The sequence below is a fragment of the Ptychodera flava genome, chromosome 1, assembly GCF_041260155.1.
Source record: "Ptychodera flava strain L36383 chromosome 1, AS_Pfla_20210202, whole genome shotgun sequence".
Taxonomy (NCBI): domain Eukaryota; kingdom Metazoa; phylum Hemichordata; class Enteropneusta; family Ptychoderidae; genus Ptychodera; species Ptychodera flava.
In genome coordinates, this window is record NC_091928.1 from 39934406 (window position 1) to 39954213 (window position 19808).

Genomic DNA, 19808 nt, shown 5'->3' on the forward strand with positions numbered 1-19808 from the left:
TGAGTTTTTAATCCTACTTTAAAATTGATATGTGACTGAAGTGCATGAAGGTGTGACGGTAAAGAATTCCACAAAGGAGGCGTACAGTTTGTTGAAAATGCTGTTTCCCCTGTAAGTTGTGCGACTAATTAGTCGACATAACTTAATGTCCTCATTAGAATATGAACGCAAGGTGTGACTAGTATTATGCCTATTCAAGATTTCATCTAGATAATATGGTACAAGACTAAAGAGAACTTTGAAAGAAAGAATTTTAAATTGGATTCATTGTTGAACAGGGGCCGATGAAGGTCACTCAGAAAGGGAATTATGTGATCACTTTTTCTCTTCCCGTAACAAGTCGAGCTGCCGAATTTTGAATTGTTTGCAGTTTGCGTATTTCAAATGGAGGTTGAAAAGTAAAGTAATAATCTAAGCGAGATGTAATGATAGCATGTATAAGTTTCTCAGTCAAAGGCCGGTCTGATATATTACGGATTTTATCTATATTCCAAAGAGCATGGGAGGCTGATTTACAAACATTGAAGATATGTGCTGATACATTGTAACATCCTTGTGTCTATCAAGAGCGTGTAGTATATCATTCTGGACTCTTACAAGAGCAGTTTCTGTATCTATATGTGCTGATTGATATTTTGCGAAATGTCATAAATATGCATTTAATTGACAGAAAATATGTGCTCAATAAGCTTTGAAAGTAAGGGCCAAATTGACAGTAGGCGACAGTTTTTTAGAACGTTAGAATCTCAGTTAGATTTTGTGAGAAGAGGATGAACAATGGCAAATTTTTCGAATCCCTTTTGGGTTATAGTAAAAAATATATTTCTTTAACCTGATGAACAGTTTCTGATGGTGGATATTTATTTGTCCCGAGTCTGTCTGATAGCTCAGTAAAAAGCTTCGTGCTTTTCCGATTACTATATGTGTTTGTACTGTGTCTGTGTGTCGTCTGCTCCACGCACACTGTGTTGCTCGGTCGCGCACAGAATTGTAACATCTAAGTCGGTTACTGTGACCAACTCTTTTGGGTTGGAAACGGTGGCCGACTGGTTTTGTGTGAGGCCTAGCAGCTAGGCGATGTTGCCGTGAGTGTGTTGGGGTTCGAATCCCGTTTGGGTTATAGTAAAAATATATTGCAACACTGTCAGAACTACCCAGAAGGCTAATTGATTATTTGAGTTTTAGCAGGGGCTAACTGTTCACAATATGATTTCAATAAACCGTTCGGCAAAAAGTCAGACCTACAAGACTTTCGAGACAAGGAGTTCATGCGTTTTAACACAAAATCACTAGACACATGAAAGAGCTTAAAGGTTGATAAAAAGGCCCTGTAATCCTTACTTTTAACCAGGTTTTATATATTCTTATGAAATAGCATCTACAGTTAATAATAGTACATCATGGTAAACGATGCTCAATTGCAGCCCGTTTCATTGTCATATACAATTTATAATAAAACGAGTAAAAACGAATTCTTGTCTAGACAAGAATTCAATCTTTGTTGGCACTGGAAACTTTACGTAATCGCACTGCTGCGCATGCTCAACCTAATCTACGTATGTGTTGCTGTAGCATCCATCAAAACCCACGCTGTTCCACGCGGTCTGGTCCACCCAAAGCTGTCGACTTTGCGAAGAAACACACGAATATTCGGAGAAGGTATACAGATGTCCTCGTGGGAAGTTACGGTGCTCTATGCGGATAGCAGAACATTACAAATAATAATACGAATTACCTCAAGTACAAATATTAAGTATCAGATATTAAGTTACAGATATGTTTACCCTGTACTTGAAGTATATATTTATATATATATAGAGAGAGGAGAGAGAGAGAGAGAGAGAGAGAGAGAGAGAGAGAGAGAGAGAGAGAGATAGATAGATAGATAGATAGATAGATAGACAGATAGAAGGAAGGAAGTTCACGTGAATTTCCTTGACATAACTCTAAACTTGAGCAACGGCAAATACTATCCATACAGAAAACCTCACGACAACACGATATATGTCAATAAGAAATCCAACCACCCTCCCTCCATAATTAAACACATCCCCGATACAGTTGGAAAGCGCATTTCCTCCATATCCAGCGATGAGAGTATGTTCAACAAGGTATGCAGTGATATTTACAGTGAAGCACTTAAGGCCAGTGGGTACGATGACCAGCTAAATTACACACGTGTTGACAAGCCGGTAAAGAAAACAAGGAGCAGACAGCGCAGAATTACATGGTACAACCCACCCTATAGTAAGAGTGTGAAAACCAACGTCGGAAAGGAATTCTTCCGTCTCCTTGAGAAACATTTCCCAACGATTGTAAATTACATAAAGTTCTTAACAGAAATACAGTCAAATTGAGCTACAGCTGCATGCAGAACATGGACAGTATTATAACATCACACAACAAACGGGTCACCCAGCGCAATGATGGAAAACTCACTGACGTATGTAAGTGCCGCATCAAGACCAATTGCCCACTCCAGGGGGCTTGCCAGTCTAAATCCATATCTATAAATCTACTGTTACAAGCGATGCCAATGAGGTGAAACATATCGGTCTAACTGACAACACATTTAAAACATGCTATGCAAATCATGTTCAATCTTTCCGAAGTAAGGCATACGCCAACAGCACATAATTATCGAAGTATGTCTGGCACTTGAACTCTAAGGACAAACAATTCAATATTCCCTAGGCAATCCTATCAAAAGGAAGCAGTTACTCAAATGAGTCAAAGAAATGCAACCTTTGCCTTACAGAGAAGCTATTCATAATCAATGCAGATAAATCTAGCCTTTTAAACAAGCGTTCCGAGTTGGTCTCCAAGTGCCGACACGAAAACAAATTTTACTTGTCAAATTTCAATCCAACCCACAACACCAAATGGTTTGAACCAACCTGATACTTATGTGTAAGCACCTGAAGCAAATTTCACACAATAAAATCTACCTATCTGACGATCGCGTGTATGCGTGAAACTCGAGTAATAGGTACCAAACATACTTGATGTGTTCTCATATTTATTGTAATATTGCTCTGCATCCCTGCATCGAGCACTTTACCCTCTGAGACGATACAAACAAGTTTTAGTATATATATATATATATATATATATATATATAATATATTATATATATATATATATATATATATATATATATGAATGAATGATATGATATGTATTGCCATTACAGATTGATACTACCTACCTTTGATGTCATGGTCTTATCTTAGCACTGGTAAAGATTTTTTTTCTCCTCAGCTGTTACATATTTTGTCCTTTGAAAATCTAAACCGAAGTTTTATCACTATCTTGCATCAGACGATGGGTTTGCTTTCATAATGCGCCAAAGAAAGCAAGGATAAGTTACTATTTCTACTATATTATGACAGGTATTAACTTTGACAAAGTGAACAATGAACGCACTAGCGAGTAAGGAACATACGTTTATCCAAAGTAACATATCTAAATTGGTATTTCCTCACTATTGATGTTGCATACTGTGATATAACCGGGGTTATTATGGTATTGTCAGTTACTTGGTATCGTGTCAGGGTGGCAAGGCTGGTGTTCCGAGGTTGAAGCGATATAAGAAAGACTTGAGGCAGCGAGTACTATAATCTAAAGATGCTACTTTATTCCACTATACTCTAGGCTACGGTACAATAGCTAGAGGTGAGCTGGAGACTGACCAGTATACACGTGGGCCAAGACAGATATACATGCCCTCATGAATAGTAATGACAGCTCATGAATAATAATGACATGACACTATGTCACATTCCTTCCTCCTTATTTTGATGGAGACAGGGAGTCTACATCACTAGTACGGCAAAATCATTCAGAAAATCAGCAAAAATTAAAATAAAATAATACAATGCTAATACTACTGAATCTAAAAGAAAGTACATGACAAAAAAAGTACTGTCTTAGTCAGGTACAGCAACCTGGGCAAACACCATGACTATAGGGGTTGAAAAAATATAATGTATTTTTCAAGACAGTGTACATCGGGTCACTACAGCCCTTGCACTACATCATTCATGCACCTTTACACACTACTTTACATCCGAACTCCACATTCACGACAATGCGTCTGCATTAGTACTTTCGCAGCCCTTCTTGTACTCAATCTTAAATTGATGCTCTTGCAGTATTAAACTCCATCGCAAAAACCTACGATTTTTTACTGCACTTTTGTCTAACCAAACCAACGATTGTGATCTGTTTGAAGTGTAAATTCCTCGAACTGTAAATTCCCTACTGTACAAGTAAGGATTCAAAGCTTCCACATCCCAAACAATGGCTTAACACTCTCTTTCTATGGTCGGGTAATTTCTCTCCCTTGGGGAGTTTTCGGCAAATATACTGAACCACAGAGTAATATCATAGCAGAGTGCAACACTTGCATGCCTTTTGTTCCATGGTCGTCTCGGTAGACTATTGGCTTTTCATATTAAAATGAGCTTCAAAGGTGTTAAACTTTTTGGAGGCTTGGTTTGTGGTTGATAATTACACGAGATTATGCGAAACATACGACGAGATGGCATCGTACTGCCAGTCGCGTAGTAACCATAGTTACTTTGTGAGCTCTCAGGCCAGAAACACTGCCTCACGCCAATCAAAACATAACACGCCAGCAGTTTCATAAACATGTCCTTTCTTGGCGCACGTGTAAAAGACGGTGTGACTAACCGTAAACCATTGAGTAAAAGCAGACAGTATAGATAAAAGACTTTCAAATTTGGTTCAAACACACTCATTATATATTCATGAAAATATGAGAGGAATTTTTAAAAACGGTGAAACCCACTTTCCTGAAGCTCAAAACACTCGCGTTTTCGCCAGCACATCAATTCCGATCAGCACCACACGACAACTACAACACAAGCTTTGTCGAACATACTTTCGCTTAACAATTGGTGAAAATCCGAAAATTACCGAAGGGTGCATGGTCGGCACTCTTCGGAAAAGAGAGCCAAGAGCTTCGTGAGGCGAGGCAAACATGGATTGCTTACGTAACCGCTTCACGCCTTAAACAATAGCTGTTGCCACTCTGTCTATGATATTACTCTGTGACTGAACGGAGTGTTCCTTTCCCTTGTTATCATACTTACACAAAGCCTCACCAATACTACGGTCAGGTGCGTCTGTCTGCACCACAAATGGTTTATTGTAGTCTAGAACAGCCAGAACTGGTGTAACGAATGACAATGAACACTGCATTGATATGAACTGAACTGAACTGAATTGAAGTAGTTTGCATTAGAGCGCCCTCTACATTAACCTTGAAAGACAAGATCATTATCATGTTCTCTTGAGACAATAGAATGAGTGCCCGCCTAAACTAGTAGACCGGCCTCAACATCGATGGTACTTTGATGCCAAAATAACCCATGAATTCACCCTCCGACCCAGGAATAGAGGTGCGTATTGAAATAGTAATTGATTATAGTATTGATTGATTTATAGTTGAGTTTGTAGTTGTAGAACTTTCCGAGTTTTCTTGACTTTAATAGTTGTAGAGAGTTTCTTACATAGATTATGTTAATTTTGTCCTACAGTTTTTACGTTAACAATGTCGATGAATAAAACTGAATATTGGTAATCTGAAGAACTGTGTTGAGCCAATATATACCCGCAACAGTAAAAACTCTACCCTGTGGATTCATCGATATTCAACGAATGATGGCATCTGCAAAAAGATATCTACCCCTCTACAGTAGGTATGGACGTCAGATTAAGCTGACTGCAAGAGCTCTGGCAAATGCCACGAAGAAGATTTCCAAGGACTTTGACCACTCATACAGACGCCTCAATGATGTAATGCAAGACACGTATGGCCTGATCGTGACAGGTGAGGACAATACACGTGTTAAAGAAAACTATGATAAGTGGCTACCACTGCTAGACAGATACTACCAGTCTGATTCAGAATTTCTTGCAATGCTGGATGAACAAGAACTGAAACAGCTTGAGACACAGTTGCATGTGAGACAGGGAGACATTGAAACTTTCCAGTCTTTTGTCACTGACATGTTGAAGACTGCACAAGTCAAACAAGAGCCAGATAACGCTGAACACGTTACGCAAGTGAAACAGATGAGTGAGCATTCCACGCATTCCAGTAACAGTGTTGAGAGATTGCGAGGTGTTGACATAAGGAAGTCAGACTTAGCAGATAACGTTGCACTATCGAAAGACAAAGAACAGCTAGGTATACAGATGAAAGAGATTGACCTTCAAATAAAGACAGCAATGTTAGAGTTTCAAGAAATGAAGGCGGAGTTGAGAAAGGAAATCAAGAAGGCTAAAAGAAGAAATACTGGACTTCCAGTATACAGCGATGATGAAACAGACCGTCAAAGTGAGTGCAGCTCAAAGTACTTTGATTCTGTTTCCTCCCATGGGACTTTCCTATACTCTAGCCGAGACCTTGTAAACCCAATACACACTGAGCCAAAGACTACACCGAGTAAATGTATGACATCATCAAGTCGCCATGGAGACAGAGAGGAGTTTTCCTTTACTGAAAAGGAATCAAATAAGCTCTTGAATAATCGAAGCGATGAACTCCCAAGAAAGGAGCCAAACGTCTTCAGTGGTTCTGTGTATGATTATCAATGTGGAAAAATCTTTTGACGCATTGATCGAGAGGAAGATTTCTGTAGCTGCCTATAGACTGTATTATCTAGGCAAGTACACTTCCGGTGAAGCAAAGGAAGCTATCAAGTGTTTGCTTTTACAAGACACAGATGAAGCGTACACCAAGGCTAAGAAGCTACTAGCTGATCGCTATGGCAACAAAATGGCCGTTGCAGAGATGTATAGAAAGAAGATCCATGACTGGCCCCCAATAAAGAACAGAGATGGTCCAGAGCTGCGGAAATTTGCTGACTACCTGCAACAATGTCAGTCAGCTGAGAGTCTTGCATGATCCTTAGGAGCATAAGAAAATACTACAAAAACTCTCCAGACATATAGCCAATAGATGGGACCGCTACGTTTACAAACAGATGAAGAGTTCCAATGTTGATCTGCATAATGATGATGATGGAGACAACCCGTACGGAAGTTACCCATCCTTCTCCAAGCTTGTGACTTCTTGAAGGAAGAGGCTGAAATTGTTTGCGGTCCAAAAAACCGCAGGACAGAGGACAGCACCAAGACAACAGCTGAGAAGCCAACGAAGAGTAAACAAAATGCTGCCAGAATCTTCAAAACTGGCACAGAAGAGAGCAAACAGCGCCCTCAACCGAAGCAGAGTTCAACTTCTTCCAAGAACACTAACACTAATAACAAACCATGTGTTGTTTGCAAGGGACAACATAACATCGAGTCTTGTGATGACTACCTGAAGATGACCTTAAGTGACCGACAAGCTTTAGTGATGTCGAAAGGCCTGTGTATTACATGCCTGAGATGGGGACACAGACGACGCGAATGTCGAAGTAAGAAGGTATGTGGTACTTGTGGACAAAACCACCATACCACACTACATGATGATTCCTCCAGTGAGAAGAATCCAGACACCAACCAAGCTCCCCAGAAAACAGAGGTGAAACAAGAAACCGCTGTTTCACACCGAGTAGAGGTCAACAAAGATTATACCGGTACATGTTCCCATTCACTCATTGTGCCTGTATACCTACATCACAAGAAGACACCGGCTACACAAACACTTGTGTACGCCCTGCTTGATCCACAATCTGACTCCTGTTTCATAACAGAAGACGCCCTGAGCAAGATGAAGGTGAAAGGTCGTGAAGTACAACTGAAACTATCCACCATGTCGGATGATAACTTAGTTGTCTCATGCAAGAAAATCGACGATTTAGTCGTCAAGGATCTGGACGCCACAACCGAAGTAAACCTGCCGAGTGTTTACACAAGGAATGTCATTCCAGCCAGCCACGACCAGATTCCAAAACCAGAGACACTAAGACAATGGCCACACCTACATGAAGTTGCATGCAGAGAAGTTGCATCCTTTCAGAGATGATGTTGAGATTGGTCTTTTGATCGGGTACAACTGTGTCCGTGCCATAAAGCCGAGAAATGTTATACTTGGCAAAGACGACGCTCCCTATGCAGTCAAGACTATTCTTGGATGGGGTGTTATCGGCATCGTGAACAAGTCAATGAACTACAACGACGTACGTGCATGCAGACTTGTCAATACAGAAGAAAGAAGGTGTCACTTTGCCTTCAGAACACAGACGAAAGAACTCAGTCCAGCCCAGGTGAAGCAAATGTTCGAGCTCGACTTCAGCGAAGGGAAGATTGATGAAAAGGTATCGATCCAAGACAGACGATTCCTGACAAAGGTACGTGAAGGAATCCGCCAAAGAGATGACGGACACTTTGAAATTCCCCTTCCATTCAAACAAGATGAAGTTAAGTTACCAGATAACAGACCTTTAGCTGTTAAACGCTTGGCTAGATTGAAGAACAGACTGATGACGGATAAGCAGTATAAGTCCGATTATATTACCTTCATGAGTGACATCATAGACAAAGGGTATGCAGAAAAGGTACCCACCGATGATGAGCCACAGACAGACGGTCAACGATGGTACATTCCACATCACGGCGTGTATCACCCGAAGAAGCCAGGTAAAATACGAGTGGTATTTGACTGCAGCGCTGAATATCACAGAGAGACACTGAACAGCCACCTGCTTCAAGGACCAGATCTGACAAACGAGTTGATCGGAGTTTTGTGTCGCTTCAGACAAGAACCGATAGCATTCACTTGCGACATCGAAGCGATGTTCCACCAAGTTGGAGTTGATGTTAAACACCGTGACTACCTGAGATTTCTTTGGTACGAGAATGGCAACCTTGATAACGAGCCCACCGAATATAGAATGACAGTGCACCTGTTTGGAGCAACGTCCTCACCAGGCTGTGTAAACTTCGCCCTCAAGATGACAGCTGACCTTTATGAAAAGGACTACGGTAAAGATGCTGCCGACTTCGTTAGAAGAGACTTCTACGTCGACGATGGGTTGAAGTCAGTCCGAGAGCCGTCCGAGGCAATTAACCTGATTGAGAGCAGCCGACAACTGTGTGAGAGAGGCGGCTTCAATTTGCACAAGTACATATCGAACAACAAGGAAGTCATCGATAGTATTCCCCCAGCACAACGAGCTAAGGACATACAAACCATTGACCTTCGTTGCCAGAATCTACCAATCGAGCGCACGCTGGGTGTGCAATGGTGTGTCGAGTCCGACACTTTCCAGTTTCGAGTCCAGCTGAAGGACAAACCACTGACAAGACGAGGCATCTTATCGACAGTAAGCTCGGTTTATGATCCCCTCGGACTTGTATCCCCACTTATCCTCGGAGGCAGACACATACTGCAAGAACTATGCAAAGACGGTGCTGACTGGGACGATCCGATACCAGAAAACACCATGATTAAGTGGGAAAGATGGAGAAGAGACATACTTCTTCTATCAAGTTTGAAGATACCAAGATGTTACAAGCCTAACAACTTCGGTAAATTGAAGAAAGCAGAACTACACCATTTCTCCGATGCCAGCCATTACGGGTACGGCCAATGTAGTTACCTGCAACTCATCGATGATGAAGACAGAGTTTCAAGTTCTCTCGTCATGGGAAAATCCAGAGTGGTTCCAACCAGACCAATGACAGTTCCACGATTGGAGCTCACAGCAGCTGTAATTTCAGCCAGAGTTGGTGCCTTTCTGAGAGACAACCTACAATATGAAGATGTCAGCCACACATACTACACCGATAGTAATGCGGTATTGGGCTACATCAACAATGAAGCAAAGCGTTTCCACATCTTTGTAGCAAATCGAGTTCAACTGATCCGAAAACATTCGTCCCCAGACCAGTGGAGACATGTTGATACCAAGACAAATCCAGCAGACTTGGCTTCGAGAGGCATGACTGCAGACGAGCTACTTACAAGTACTCTATGGTGGAAAGGACTGGCTTTCCTGACTGATATCGATCTGCAGCAGACAACCCAAGAAATTATCTGAACTCTATACTAACGATCCCGAAGTGAAGAAAGAAGCAACAGTCCTCATTTCTCAAACAAACGAAGACTATGCCGACGTACTGACAAGGTTAGAGTACTTTTCCAGTTGGCATAGAGCCAAGAGAGCGATAGCAGCGTGTATGCAGTTCAGAGAGAAACTACAGAAGCGCAGCGTAAAGAAACCGAAGAAATGTGAAGATAAGGAGACCTGAAGAAAATCATTGAAAGCGACTATATACAGTCGACGTTGAAGCAATGCGCAGGGCAGAGCAATTCATCATAAAATTGGTGCAAAAGAAAGCTTTCGCCCAAGAGATCCTGACTCTCCCACCGAAGAGAAAGGAAGAAGACGAAGCAAAGAATCTTCGATCTCCTGTGAAGAAGACGAGCTCCCTCTATCGCCTTGATCCATACCTTGATAAAGACGGAATTGTTCGAGTTGGCGGTAGAATTCGACGAGCAAATCTTCCACGAGAAATAACACACCCTGTGTTGCTGCCAAAACAAGAACACATCACGAAGTTAGTGATTGCTCATTACCATGAGAAGATAGGCCATCCAGGATGCGGTATGACAATGAATGAGATACGTTCGTCCGGGTATTGGATAATTGCGTCCACGGCCGCCGTAAGCTCCCACATATGGAAATGTGTAAGATGCAGAAAGCTGCGGAGACCTACCCAATTACAGCGAATGTCAGACCTACCGAAAGACAGGCTAGAACCAGCCCCACCATTCACCTACAGCGCAGTGGACTATTTCGGTCCATTCTATGTGAAAGAAAAACGAAAGGAAGAGAAAAGATATGGCATGCTGTTCACCTGCCTGAATTCATATGCCATCCAAATCGAAATGGCAAACACATTGTGCACCGATTCATTTCTCAATGCCTACCGTCATTTTTTTTGTCGTCGAGGTCCAGTTTTACAGTTGCGATCCGATCAAGGAACGAACTTTGTTGGTGCAAAAGGAGAATTAGCAGCCGCACTAGCAGAGATGGATAAAGATAAGATCAGACAAGAGTTACTGAAGGACAACTGCGATTAGATAAAATTTGAAATGAACGTTCCGCACTCCAGTCATATGGAAGGAGTGTGGGAAAGAATGATAAGATCAGCGAGGAATGCCTTGAAAAGTCTAATGGTAAACCACGCTTATCGACTTGACGACGAGTTACTGAGAACCCTCCTCATAGAAGCAGAAGCGATAGTCAACAGTCGCCCACTGACCTACGATGATGTGAGTTCAGCCAACTCATTAGAACCCCTATCTCCAAGTCAACTACTGACACTGAAACCCAAGGTGGTTTTACCTCCCCCAGGCAATTTCGAGAAAGCAGATATGTATTGTCATCATCGTTGGAGACGTGTGCAGTATCTTGCCAACGAATTTGGAGAAGATGGAAAACAGAATTCCTACCAACCAGCAACAGCAAAAGAAGTGGGTTGCTACCACACCAAATCTCCAGAAGGATGATATTGTCTTGGTGGTTGATGAGAAAACATCCCGATGCCAGTGGCCAATAGCACGTGTTGTGGAAACCTTTCCAGGAGAAGACGGTCTCATGAGAAAAGTTCGACTGCGCGTTGGACAATCAACATATGATAGACCAATCCACAAACTTGTGCTACTGATGAACCGAGGCAGCCCCGTCGAGGAGCCTTTGATTTGATTTGATTTGATTTGAATTTATCTGAATCTATTACTCGATAGTATAGTGAAACTTTGATAGATGTAGTGTAGAAAAAATTGACACACTTACTTTTTTCTTTTCCTTATTAGTAGAGGACCTTTTTGATAAGTTTAGGTAAATTGCTTCCAATTTAGGGGAGCCATGTAACGAATGACAATGAACACTGCACTGAACTGAACTGAACTGAATTGAAGTAGTTTGCATTAGAGCGCCCTCTACATTAACCCCTTGACTACCTATGGCGCCGGATATATCCGGCGCCATATTGAATTACCATATACCTTGAGTGCCGGAAATATCCGGCACAGTTAAATCGGCGTATTTGCTTCGTTTTTGTCGCTAAAAATCCCGTAGTTTTGGCATCGGCATGCAGCGCGACTAAGATTGATGTATTCCGATCTGGCCTGAATGTGATTGCGCCCCCGGACGTCCGAGTATGGCCAAAATCCGGAAGCAAATGTCGTGACCCATGACCTCGACCCTGAAAGGTCAGGCTGATCACAGAAGCGTCGCGCTGATTGTTTACAGTTTTCAGAAGTACGGACGATCGCGAATATGTTTATGGTTTGTTTTTTTAATGAAATGAAATGTTTATTTATTGAAAACAAATGATTTATATGTAAATATGTTCTATTAACAGAAATATTCGTGAATGAAACTAGAGGAAATACAATTTTTTACTATAAGCCATTGAAATTTTATAGCAGCCATATTATCAATATGACTGGTCACATGACTGGTCATGTGTTTAGTCATGTGATATGTTGTCCCCTAAAATGTATTTTTAAATATTGTGAATTAATTTTTGATAAATCATAAACATTTTAGATGCATGTTTCTGCAAGGAAGACATAAAGCAGGTGTTACAAATATAAAATGTGTTGATTTTCAAATACAAAATCATGTCAGATGCTGATGTTTGTGGTTCATTTACTATGCCTTTTGTGAGAAAAATCTTAAATAGGTACATCTATAAATAAAGTAAAGGGTAATTATTATTACATATATGTAAAGACAATGCCATGAAAATTGCAACTGTATTCAAATTTGCGTCATTTTATGGATTCAAAACACGTCCTGATGCTTCAAAAATTCATATTTTTTACCAACTCTGGTCACATGATGTGTCATGTGATCAGTCACGTGACCTGGAAATACAAAACTTATGTATGAAAAAGTGGGAAATTTCATGCTGATTCAGAAAATATATGGTTTATTGGCACTTACTTAAATTTTACTCTAAGCAGTGTTCATGCAATGACCACACCCAAGATTTTATCAATATTTACATAAGGGGCCTGGTATATAGGAATACATTGGCCTTGGTAGTCAAGGGGTTACCTTGAAACACAAGATCATTATCATGTTTTCTTGAGACAATAGAATTAGTGCCCATGCCCAAACGAATAGACCAGCCTCAACATCAATGCCAAAATAACCCATGAATTCACCCCGACCCAGGAATAGAGGTGCGTATTGAAACAGTAATTGATTATAGTATTGATTGATTATAGTTGAGTTTGTAGTTGTAGAACTTTCCGAGTTTTCTTGACTTTAATAGTTGTAGAGAGTTTCTTACATAGATTATGTTAATTTTTGTCCTACAGTTTTTATGTTAACAATGTCGATGAATAAAACTGAATATTGGTAATCTGAAGAACTGTGTTGAGCCAATATATACCCGCAACAACTGGTGATGATGATAAGCATCTTGGAGGCATCTCGAAAACATCCTCACAGCTCTGAGTCCATCGTACATTGGCTGGGCTATTTTTACATGTCAGCTTAGTCAATTGGGTCGCAAAGTCAGAGAAGTTTGGATAAACTTCCTGTAATATCCTGCTAATCCCCAAAATGATCTGACATCACGCTATAGTATACACAAAAGCGCATGCCGCCTTATTTTCTTGCGACTAAAACGATTGGTGATGCATAGGGACTCTTTGATTGAGTGATAATTCCAGCTTTTAGCATTTTATGCAGTTCATCTTTAACTGTCTGTTTAGCTGCCTGTGGTTTGGCTTCTGACAAATTGGCGTCTCATCAGTAGTTATCGCATCGTTATTACGAATTGCGCCAATTTTTCCTCCTGTAAACTTTTTTCAGTCCACCGGTCCTTGATCACAGCCAGTGGTCCCCTTACATTTTGACCATACATTACAAAGGTGAGAAACCAGTACTCGCTTGCGGTACTTCTCTGTACGCAAATGGAAAGTATGGCAAATAGCGGTCCAATTCTTTTAAATCTTCTGCCACAAAACATTGTAACATAGCCCTAAAGATTCCATTAAATCTCTTTGTAAGTCCCTTCCCTTGTAAGTGATACGGGCTAGAGTTTATCCTCGAGATATTCAACTTAGCATAGATATCAGTCATAAGGTGCGACATGAAGTTTGTACCCTGGCCTGTCAAAATTTCATCAGGTAGTCCCATACAACTAAAAACTTCCATCAATGCCGTAGCAACAGTTTCAGCTTCCTGGTCTGGAATAGCCAAGGCCTTGGGATACGTAGTTGCATAATCCACAATGACTAAAATAACTTATTTCCATGTCGAGTTCTTTTCAACGGTCCAACGATATCCATTGCGTTTGGTATGAATAGTATATTTATAATAGGCATCGAAACAAGAGAGTTTTCTTAAGTGCTCTCTGTTTTGCAAATTTTTGACATGGACCACAAGTCCTGCAGTATTCTGCAACATCCTTGAAAATACCAGGCCAGTAATAATATTGTAGCAACCATTGTTTAGTCTTTTCAATACCAAGGTATCCTGACAGTGGTATGTCATGTGACACTCTTAGCAATCCATTGCAACATTCCGCAGGTACTACAATTTGTCTCACTTCAAGCACCTTATCTGAAGAAATCCACGTACGACACAATAATTTCTCATGCCAGAAAAATCTGGTTTGATTTTCCAATAATTGACTTGCACCTGCAAGCTTTCGCACCTTTGCAAGAGTAGGACCGGCTAATTAAAGTTTTCTTAATTTATACCGATCTACCTTAATATTTCAGCATATTCCTGCTGACATTTTAATCTAGTGGAAATGTTCTTGGACACTTTAAAAGTGATGTCGTCACTTTCCTCGTCATCACTGATGTCACTCAGATCTGATGAATTCCATCAAACAGTTCGTCAAGGGCTGATGCATTATTGAAGGTATCATTACTCTCACTCCCAGTTTACATCATCCGCTTCCCGATTGTTTGAATTGTCCCATCAAACAATCTAGAGATGCCATCATCGTGTTTGTAACGTGACACATTTACTTGGATTTCATTGACCGTGCCAATGTGTTCTGAAGCACTGTTACTTTCATCAGAGGATTCTACTTCCTTGTCAAAGTCATCATCACTTTGTTCTGCTTCACTGAGAGTCGGCAATTCGTCAACAGGTATTGTTCTCACACCGGCGCAATTTCATTTCTCTTAACTATAGCCTCTCGCTCATCTTGGGCTTCATTTGAAGTCACACAGCAATCCTGCAAGGCATTTTTTTCGACATTTTTCACGACAACTTCTTGCCAAATGACCAGTTTTCCCACAAGTATAACATGCAGCTGAGGACTTTGACTTCTCACTAATCTATAAAGAGTTATCAGACTTATTTTCCTCATGCTTCTGCTGCTTATTTTTATTGTTAAAACTTTTGAAACTCCTCCCGCTCAGTCGCACCACTATGAGCAGATTTATATGTCTACAAAGTTTTATCAATTCAGGACCTCTCTCCTTCAACCATGTTGCATTTGTTTGGGTACACCCGCGACCATTTGCTCCATTATAAATAGTTCATATGCACCCGTTCATATTTTTCGTCACCACTGAAGGACAGAATCACACTTGATTCCATCCAGTGGTCAAAAGTATCGGTAACAAAATCACCCCACTTACAGAATGTCTCTTCATTGGTATGTTTGCATGCTCTTAATTTAACTTGGTATGACTCCTCGCTGAGTTCATATTTTCTAAATATTGCCACCTTGACCTTATAATAATCTAGGGCTTTGTCTTCTTACAACCTAGAATAAACTGCCTGGGCCTTACCAACGAGAGTCGGAGCTAATTGCATTGGCCAAATCCTCTTAAGCCTACTGTACGTTCGAGCTAGCCTCTCGAGCGTATGCAAATGTGTGTCAGCATTGTCCCCTTTTTTGAACTGAGGGAGTTAAGCAGTCCAATCATTGAACTCAAGATCGACGTCATGCGACATGTCCTTCACTTTAAACTCCATTTCTTTAATTTTCAAATTGTGTTCACGCTTTTCTCTGTCGGCCTGCAGTTCTTGTTCGTGCTTTTCTTTTTAAGCATTTATACACATCCATTCAAATTATAAATGCTTTGCATGATATGCCTGCTCTTGTCTATACAAATCTGAATTTCTTTTTAACGCACAAGGTTTTCAACTGATTCCTTTCCTCTCAAACCGCCTGCTGCACCATAATCATCATTAGGCTCTGTATCAACTTTCGTTCCATCTTTGCCTCCTTCCATACTGGGAAAACTTACTTCAGTATCAGACATAAGATCACACTCGCTAGCAGCCATCACATACAGCTCTAGTAAATGATATGCACTTACCTGGTCAGCCCCAGAATGTAATGGTACCAACCACCTGTTGTGCTGAACCCCATTCAAACTAGTGTAAATTTCGTAACTGAATGCGAGTGTTTCCCACGGCTTCCTGCTTTTGATTTTCACTGCTAATGAAAATATAAACAATTCCACAATCACAGGAATGAAGATTTCCTGTCGCTCGATTTACAATGGTACTTAGTGAAGGGGCGTTCACCCCAGAAAAACATGCTATCTTTAAATTTTTAAGATTTTGTTTCAACAGGTGTTTATATTATTACTTATAGTATTTTGCGTCAATAGGTTGTGTCTTCCTGCATAAACTGAAAGATTAATTACACAACGAAACAAAAAGATTGTGAAAATTTTCTGCACACAGAAATTTTCCAGAAACGACAATCTCGTCCACAGTAGATAAAACTTACCAACGTTTCCAAGTTTTCTTTCAGCAGATATTTAACTTGTTGCTTGTTGCAATGTCAGGCTACAACAGCCATCAGAAGTGTTCATTCCGAGTCTCTCAGCTTCTAGTTGCACACAGTTATTTGTTAAAGTTCCAAGCGTGTGTCATACACGGCTCACAAAGTTACTAAGTACTCAAGGGTCAATGGCTTTGTTACGCATCCGTTCCCAAAGTTCGTCTTTAGAAAGTGAGTGAGAATCCCATAGCTGCCACCAATGTGATATAACCGGGGTTATGATGGTATTATCAACTACACGGTAGCTTGTCGGGCCGGCAAGGCTGGTATTCCAATGTTGAAGGAGTGCTAGGAAGACTTGAGGCAGCAAGTACTATAATCTACGATGCTACTTTATTTCATTATACACTAAGGTACGGTACGATGGCCAGAACTGAGCTGGAGACTGACCAATATCCACGTGGTCCAAGACAGATATGCATGCCCTCATGAATAGTAATGGCAACTGATGAACAATAATGACATGACACTATGTCAGACATACAAATGTACTATTTTCCTGTTTGATCTAATGAACAGCTAAAAATAGCTTCACCTCAGGTGAAGATAAGGGAATTCAAAACACATTCGTCTTATTTCTTTTTTCAGACCTTCAATTCAAACATTTTTATCAATTGCGATAACAGAAAAACTTAACTTTCACCGAAAGTAAATTTGATCCCCTATCATTCCCAGTAAAAACCATTGATGTAAATAATAGTTTGGAAACAGAATAAGTAAAGACATGGTTAATATCCTGATAGTGCCCTTTTGACTATTTTCAAAGCGTGAATCACCGTGAATTATATCATGGTCATATGTCGCAAGCAGCAACACCAGAAGGACAATGTACGGATCATTTACTATGGTTATTTCTCCAAACTATTGCCTTGTGATCTGTAGTTCTATCAGTAGAAAGGTACTTTAAACTTGCCGTTTGACAACTGCACTGTTTGAGCTGTATCGGTAACACCAATACAAAGAATGTTATGTGAAGTAGCATTTATGATGCTCGTAGATCTGTTTACTCATTGAACGCAAGGAGTACACATTGCTGTCACTTATATTTGATCTTGCTCATACCATTTTGCCTCCATACTCATACTAGAATTGAATAGTTCCATAATTGCAAATATTTTTTGTTCACCAAAATGTTGTCAACTTTCCATTCCATCAAAATATGCACATGATATCACAAGACCAGTACTGAATGTATTACAGGCTTTGATATTTACAGTAGTAGTAATATTTTACTTTGCATCAGTTACTGGGTAAACATAACTTGAACGTATTTACATACCATAGATGACACAATGTCATACAATGTTGATAACAAGGCATGATAATAGAGTGTGGTGAGGGCCATGCAACTAGCTATAGTCCAAGTTGTAATTGAATATTTACATAAAATATAACGAGAGAAAAATCACAATGTACTTAATACAATTTGAACAAAGAACATATAAGGTTTAATTTGACAGCTCGCCCAGTTAACTTTGTTTAAGAAATTCAAATGCTTAACACAACGGTAAACGTTATTTAAACACAACGTATTTTTCCGTCTTGAGCAACATGAGTTGAGTATAAGTGTCTGAAAATGCGAAATTGTGTTGAAACATTATTGGGTATAATATTGTTTAAGATCACAAAGAAAGATACGATACCTTGAGGAATATTAATTAACTGTTCACTGTTGTTTTAGTTAGTAAAGGGAAAGTAACTCCACACATCGTTTATATATTGGTGGCTTGTGTTTAATGTATGTAGTATATATTTTTTGTTTCACTATCTTGTGTATATAGCCGATTAGGCACGGCGAGATACAGCTGTAATCAGCGTGTCAGTGTAGTCTGTGCTCCACACTGGAGAGACTGCATTGGACACTACAATTCTTTGACGTTATATTTCGAAAGTTTGCCATACTTTCTTCATCATGATCAGTTGCCTCAAGATCATCTTCGGTGGATAAATAGTGTGGTCTATTGGCAGATTGTATGCATTCCTATGCTGTTCTATGGGAAGTTTGTTCCTTCATACTGGAAGCTGAGATGTCTAATTTTGTTCAGTTGTGTTGAAGGCCGTGTTTGTATTGTGCTTACTAGATTGAGAGATAGATATAATGGTCGTCAACATGTTTTATGTTGTGCGTTTCTGTCAAAATGCAAGATTGTTTCTATGTTATAAGTTGTCTGTCGTAATGTTTGTGTGAAATCACTGATTGAAGAGTTATTTTTGACACTTCCTTGCTATGTAACCGGAATAGTGAAGAGAATGTCGTACCGCTTCCTTTATCTAACTGTTTGATCGGTCTCTCACTGTTTTCTGATAGTGTTCTTGATGAAATGCCTTCAACATGGGATATATTGCATTCTGTGTTTTGGAAAGGAAAATTCAGATGAATTCGAAGCTGCTATGCGTATCGATGTTCATGTTGGTTTGTGTTCGTGTAATGTGACATTTTTGTTGACGTAATATGTTTATTTTGTTGTCTGATTCTGTGCCATCTTATGATGTTTACCCCTACTATTTATTTCGTAATGTTATGTGTAATTTAGTGTACTGATTTCTTGTTGAGACATGGCACAGTGTTGATATGGTAACTCTCCCTATTGAGTATTTGTTGGCCTTTGGAAAAGCAGTTTTTATTGAGATCCTTGTTTGGCCCATACTGTATCCAGTTATGTATGGTGTTTACAACGTTTGTTTTTGCTGAAGTGTTATGCAGTTTCTTGTCGATTCATTGTATCACCTATTTTCAGGACACCTTCCATCTCTAGTGCAGGTCTTTTACTGTTCGTCTTTTTGTAGACATGTTCTATTTGTTCTCGGAGAGAGTTGGGTTACCGTGGGTGTCTCTTCATATGATATACTAACCGTTACATTTTTGTTCTCTTGTTTGTACTGAGGGTGGTGTTGGCTCTAGTTCCCGCCTTCGTGTTTATTGGTTAGTTTTCTTCGTAGTCTCATTTTATTGGCTGTTAACTGAGCATTGTAATTGGCTGTTATTTGTGTATTCTGATATCAGTGTATTGTATGTGATTCCAGAATCTTGTGGTTTAGGT

At 40.0% G+C, this 19808-nt stretch overlaps 1 protein-coding gene across 1 annotated transcript in view; it reads left to right on the forward strand.

Annotated features, from left to right (window-relative positions):
- LOC139137307 (uncharacterized) overlaps positions 1 to 19808 on the forward strand; it is a 622870-nt gene that overhangs the window by 408934 nt on the left and 194128 nt on the right. The window lies entirely within an intron of this gene.